Genomic DNA, 6460 nt, shown 5'->3' on the forward strand with positions numbered 1-6460 from the left:
TTACACATCTTAAAAACCTCCAGATATACCCTTGATGATGACTTGGGTTTTTAAGCCTCTTGCGCCTTATACTATCTATTGACCAAAAGAATCAACAACCCATAATACCCTTATGTTTGCTAGCATGATCCACAACTGACTTGTGCGCGTATGTTAGCCTTAACCATTTATCTCATAAAAGTGTATTTTCACCATGATCCACAAGAGACTATTTATGGGACAAAGGCTAACCCAAAAGTCAGCTTTGACCGAATTGCGTGTTGTTTATTGTTGGTTCAGTAGCAGCAAGTTAAAGCCAAAAGTGTGTTGTTTATTGTTGGTTCAGCAGCAGCAAATTAAAGCCAAAATTGCGCGCACATTGACTATAAATTCGGACATGTCAAAGCATCCCTCAACTATGAGAACCTTTACATATTATTTGCTCAAACCTTAATATTCCTCATTATTAAACATCATTTCTACTAGGGGTTTTCACGGTTTGGTTTCAAACCATGAAATCGTTAGAACCAGTTATCGGTTTGATTTCACGATCGGTTTTTTGAATTTCAAACTGTAATGAGCGGTTTGGTTTACAGTTTATACTGGAAACCAGTCGTATATAGCTAGACCGAACCGTAAGTTTTTAAAATATATATTTTTAGCTTTTGTATATAGCTAGACCGAACCGTATATAGCTAGCTTTTTTAAAATACATAGAGATAATTATGGATATGTATACCAGGAGTGAAACAAGTGTCCGTGCGCCGGTGGGGGATACTGATTTCTTTCCTGTAGAGGTAGGTCTTCACCAGGGGTCAGCGTTGAGCCCGTTTCTTTTTGCAGTAGTCTTGGATGAGTTGTCAAGGTCGATTCAGGGGACTCTCCCGTGGTGCATGATGTTCGCAGACGATATTGTGTTACTTGCTGAGAAAAAACAAGATCTAAACATGAGGCTTGAGGAGTGGCGAACAACCTTAGAGACAAAAGGTTTAAAGATTAGCCGATCTAAGACGGAGTACCTACACTGTGATTTTGGTGAGATAAACGACAGTGAAGACGCACACATCACAATTGAAGGGCAGGTGGTCCCGCAGGTAACGAAGTTCAAGTATTTAGGATCTTTTGTACAGAGCGATGGGGAATTAGACAGTGATGTGACCCACCGAGTTCAGGTAGGATGGTGTAGATGGAAAGCAGCCACAGGTATATTATGCGACAAGAGTTTCCCGACTAATCTGAAGGGAAAATTCTATAGGGTGGCAGTTAGACCTGCAATGCTATATGGAACAGATTGTTGGGCCATCAAGAAGGCACAAGTGCGGAAGATGGAGGTAGCAGAAATGAGAATGCTACGTTGGATGTGTGGGCACACAAGGCTAGACAGAATAAGAAACGTTGTGCTTCGCGAGAGATTAGGAGTGGCGAACATAGCAGACAAGATAAGAGAGTGGAGATTGAGATGGTTTGGACATGTAAAGAGAAGACAGACGACGAATCCTGTTAGATCCGTAGAAAACATTACTATAGAGGGGAGGAGGGGTAGAGGACGACCGAAATTGACTTGGGATGAGAGGATTAGGCATGATTTGATAGACCTAAACCTCTCCGAGGACATGGTTGAGGATAGGAATTCGTGGAGAAGTAGAATTAAAGTTAAGGATTTTTAGAGAGAATTGAATACCTTAGGGCTTAGACTTAACTTATTTAGGTCACATACCATAATGGTATTTCCCTTACATATTTTATTATTATTATTATTAGCTTTTATATTGCGGTTAAACTGTGACCTTTTTATTAATATTATTATAATTAGTAGTAGTTTTCTATATAACTGTTAAACTTTGATTTCCTTTTTTTTGCTTCATACACATGTTCTTAGAGCCGAGGGTCTCTCTGGAAGCCACCTCTTTATTCCTTTGGATAGAGGTACGGTGTGCCTACATCCCACCCTCCCCAGACCCTACCTATAGCTCTGCTGTCGGTGGGATTTTACTGGGTATGATTGATTGATTGATTGACGATTTTTAGCTTTTACATGTATATATTTTCAATCATCTACGGAATTTTACATAGAAACCTAACTTTCACATACGGAATTTTACTTTCACATAGAAACCTAACTTTCACATGCGGAATTTTACATTTGAGAAATATAAGAGAAGCTAAGAAAATTTACCCTTAAAGTAGTCTTTAATGCCTTCTTGCTTCCCAACAGATGTTGGCCTGCAAATTTATTTATTATTTAAATCTGAAACATACATGGTATTCAATTGAATTTAAGGCGAGTCAATCCCGGAGTTTGTTGACCCGAGTTGCCAACTGCATTGTTTTTCACAATACTAACAAAATCAATATTTAATGTGAAATCATTCTTAAAAACTCGAAAGTTAGATCAATGACTGTTAAAGATTTAAAGAACGGTGCACCTCTTTCTATAATTAGCATCATGGTCTTCGACATACTCGACAACTGCAAGTTAATATATGCCATCACAAAAGTCAATATCCACTAAATAGTCCTAAGAAGTAATAAGAGTATCATCCATCTTAACCTATCAAATTTTATAAAAAGTCTAAAATAATGATCTAAATTTTTTTTTTGTTTGCAGACACATACCAAATTTTGATCCTGTTGATTCAAAGTTTTTTATGAGATTTCCAAGAAGATTGGAACATATTGATCTTTAGACGTGTCCTAGTAAGTTTATTAAACAAAAGTCAAAATATTTATTAACTCAAACGAAGTCAAAGTAGTTGAAGAAATTAGTGCTACCTTAATCAAAATTTTTTCTTGTCATGAATATTTGCAGCAACATTCCTGTGTTAACTAAGAAACCAAATCATATCCAACTATTAGTAAACACTAATCTTTAGTAAACAATGATCTTTACTTCAACAATTAAATGGACCATCCTTAAATTGTAATAACTAAACATACTGATGTAGTTGTCTTGTTAGCATAGGGATGAGGTTGGTAACTTGGTATCATACCGTAACCGACTAGTCCCGATCCCGACTTTCCCTATCGTGATTTTCTTAACAACTCGGAATCGCTACCAAAGATGCTTGGTTCGGTACCATAATCGTAGGCACACATTTAGAAAATACAGTACCAAACTAATCCCAAACCCTCAAAAGGTTGGTACCGAATCGATACCCGATTTGGTATGGTACCGAACCAAGCATCTTTGGTACCGATTCCAAGTTTTTTAAGAAAACCGCGATAACCAAAAGATGCAAGCAAAACAGTCGTGCGTAGATACAAACTGCAAATATAAAACACATAAGGTAACTTAATACTTGAAATAAAGGTCAAGCTACAAATAGAAAACAAATGTGGCAGCCCTTTTAACCCACAAGATTATCTCATTATATGCAGATGCTAAGAAAGGTTTGATTCTATGACAACAATAGATTTATTTCAATAAGATAAAATAAACCACATATAAGCACACCTTACCATAGTCATTCTTCATATAAGCACCGACATTCACATTTTATATATATATAATGGTCCGGTTTCGGGTTCATTGATCAAAAACCGTAACGGCTTGGTTACAGTTTGACATAAAAACGTCAAAACCGGACCGTGAACACCCTAATTTCCACATTCGGTGCTATATATCTTTACAAAATAAATTACTAATTGTGCCACACATGATTCATCTATTACAAGATTATCAAACAATAACCCCACCCCTAATCTGTGTGCAAAATCAGCCCTAAATGGTCTCTGATGTCCTAATGATCAGCATTCAGATTTCAACATTCAGAAAAATAAAAAAAAAATTATGATTTTACAAGCAAACATTAAATTAACAGTCCATTAAACCCTAGCCAATTAACATTAGAACAAGATAAAATGGAAGGCATATACCTCAAAATAGATGAAATCCTTCAATTAACTCCAAGTAAACAAACCCTGGCCGACTGAAAACTAAATCCTAGCCGACTGAAAGTGAACTGAACCATAGATGGCGTTCGCTGTGTAACGTGGGACTGGTAGAGAAAATCAATGGCAGAAGGAGATTGTAATAACCAAAATTTAAAATAATAATAATATGTACTAAAAGTATGTTACTACTATATAATATCAAATTTTGTTAGTATTAATAGTAATAAATAAATAATACAAGATATAAATAAAATAAGTTTAGAAGAATTATTAAGTTTAAGCACATGTACTGAATAATTATTAATTAATTAAAACAAAACTTATGTTTCATTTTACATAACTATAACAATAAAAAGAAAAAAAAATAAGATTCATGTAAATCTAGACATGGAAACGTGGAAGAATATAAATAAACAAAGATGAGTCACAAAATCTACAAGCTAATCTATGCCTTGGTCAAGAAAGAAAAATACGAGTATAAAAAAAACCAATTGTGACTTTCAATAATCAATATCACACATCCTAAACCTTTAGTTCTGTTTATTATAAATTCCGACGCCGAATCGTATTTTCTTAATAAACCAAAATGATTCAACACAACAAATAAATATCGTATTGGTTTTCTCCACAAACATATGACAAATTCCTGAAGTAGTCTAAACGTTTGAAAGCATCGTATAGAACTCAAACCAACTTTCCGGCCAACATGCATTTTTTTCGGCAAACCAAGATGAATACTAGAAGCAAAGAAATACCTCTGTTCAATATCTCCACACCATAGCTAGCCCATCACCTCAGAACCAGCGCGAACGACATCACAACGGAACCGATGATAACCGGAATATGTTCTTGTTATCATTACTTGTTGTTCATCTCGAACGTAAGGTAATCCCGCGCGACACTTATAGTTACGCTTATTTATATGTGTTTACATACATACACATATTCAACCAAATCAATGAATCAAAGTACTCCAAACTTACTGAACTTTGTATTTTTGTTTCATTCTTCATGTGAAGAAGATTACTAGTTGATATTTTATTGTTTTCAAATAACCCACTCAGTGTCTTATTTGAATTGATTTATGAATATGAATAGATTATTTTATTTTTGTTTCTACCTGATATTCTATACATATGTATGTATACGTTTAGATTTAAATATTACTTGCTAACTATAATGGTTAAACTATTCAACTAATATAAAGTTGCTGATTAATCTAATTAGAATCTTGTTTTATGAAACTCTTTTAAGATATGTTCATTTGAAAAATATGTTAATAAATAGTTATAATAATAATAATTATTATGATAATAATAATATAAATAATAATAACAACAAGCATCATCATAATAATAATAATAATAATAATAAGTATACATAACAGTATTGTCTATTGTTAATATTTGTTTTTATATAAATAACGAATAATATTTAGTTTGTACATAAAGTTTTAAGCTTTAAACAACTAAAATGTTTTTAATATTATAAACTAAAATCTAAGAATATACAAGCCAACGTCCGGTCCATGAACAACTAAAATGTTTTATGAAAGTTAAATTAATAATTCTACATACTTATATGTAGATAACTAGAACGTTGGTGAACAAGTTATTACTTTGGGAACATTAAAGGTACGGATCATTATCCTCACTTCTTATTACTTCATACTCTACTATTAAACCCATTAAATTCATATGCTTTGGAAACTCATCACGCCTTTAAATCATTGATCCAGTTGAATTACCGTTGAATTCCTATTCTGACTATGACATTGAATTTAACTCGACGTCATGCGATATATTATGTTTAATTATACTCATTATCGCATGTTTCGATATCTGTTACGTAAATATATTTGCTATGAGTTATATGAATAAAATCATCTTTATTCCAATACCCTGAGTGTCGCTTCTCGTGGAGTGTCCCACGAGCATGTTGTTGCGGCACCGACAACATGTGCACCATCCGTGACAGTGAGATCAGTTCACGGCGTATCTTAAGTACAAGTGTGGTACACATGGCTATTAGGAGGCCTATGGATCGATCCTAGGATTAATGTTAAGGAGATGGATAGCGGGTATGCCAACTCGCCATCTCGTGTGATAAATATGCAGGAGTAGCTACCTGTATATTGTCACGTTTTATGTTCGCTCATGGATACATCCGTATGATACGTTTTAATTTATTTAATAAGTTTACTTTGCATCGTATCATCAACTGTAAGTTTGAGCCTATTTTTCTGTTGATTGTTTGAGCCTATTTTTCTGTACTGAGCATTCGGCTCATTCCGTAATTTATATTTTTATACAGGTTCACAGGTTACTTTGGGCGGGATTGAGAGCGAAGAAAAAAAAAACATCATCAGAATCCTAATAAAATATCTTTCCACCATGCTAGTGTGTAAATTAGCTTTAAGTTTGTCTTGTCTAATGCGTTATACATTTGACAAGTAAGTATATAAAATCATGTCATTTGTTCAAGAACCATATTATTGTGACACGTCAGCCCTTCCAGGCTGGGGTGTTACAGAGATAAACTCTAGGGTGGGACTGGTGTAGAGTGGGAGATGAACCCTAGCCTGAGT

General features: G+C 34.3%; 1 long non-coding RNA gene across 1 annotated transcript; it reads left to right on the plus strand.

Annotated features, from left to right (window-relative positions):
* The first annotated feature begins 4534 nt into the window (after positions 1–4534).
* On the plus strand, positions 4535–6234 carry LOC143611182 (uncharacterized). Its single transcript, XR_013149729.1, has 3 exons — positions 4535–4758; positions 5461–5507; positions 6187–6234. It is a non-coding gene; the product is annotated as an uncharacterized LOC143611182 (long non-coding RNA).
* Positions 6235–6460: the final 226 nt, after the last annotated feature.

The sequence above is a fragment of the Bidens hawaiensis genome, unplaced genomic scaffold, assembly GCF_021521415.1.
Source record: "Bidens hawaiensis isolate Kalapana, Puna unplaced genomic scaffold, B.hawaiensis_p1.1 tig00029903_1, whole genome shotgun sequence".
Lineage (NCBI taxonomy): Eukaryota > Viridiplantae > Streptophyta > Magnoliopsida > Asterales > Asteraceae > Bidens > Bidens hawaiensis.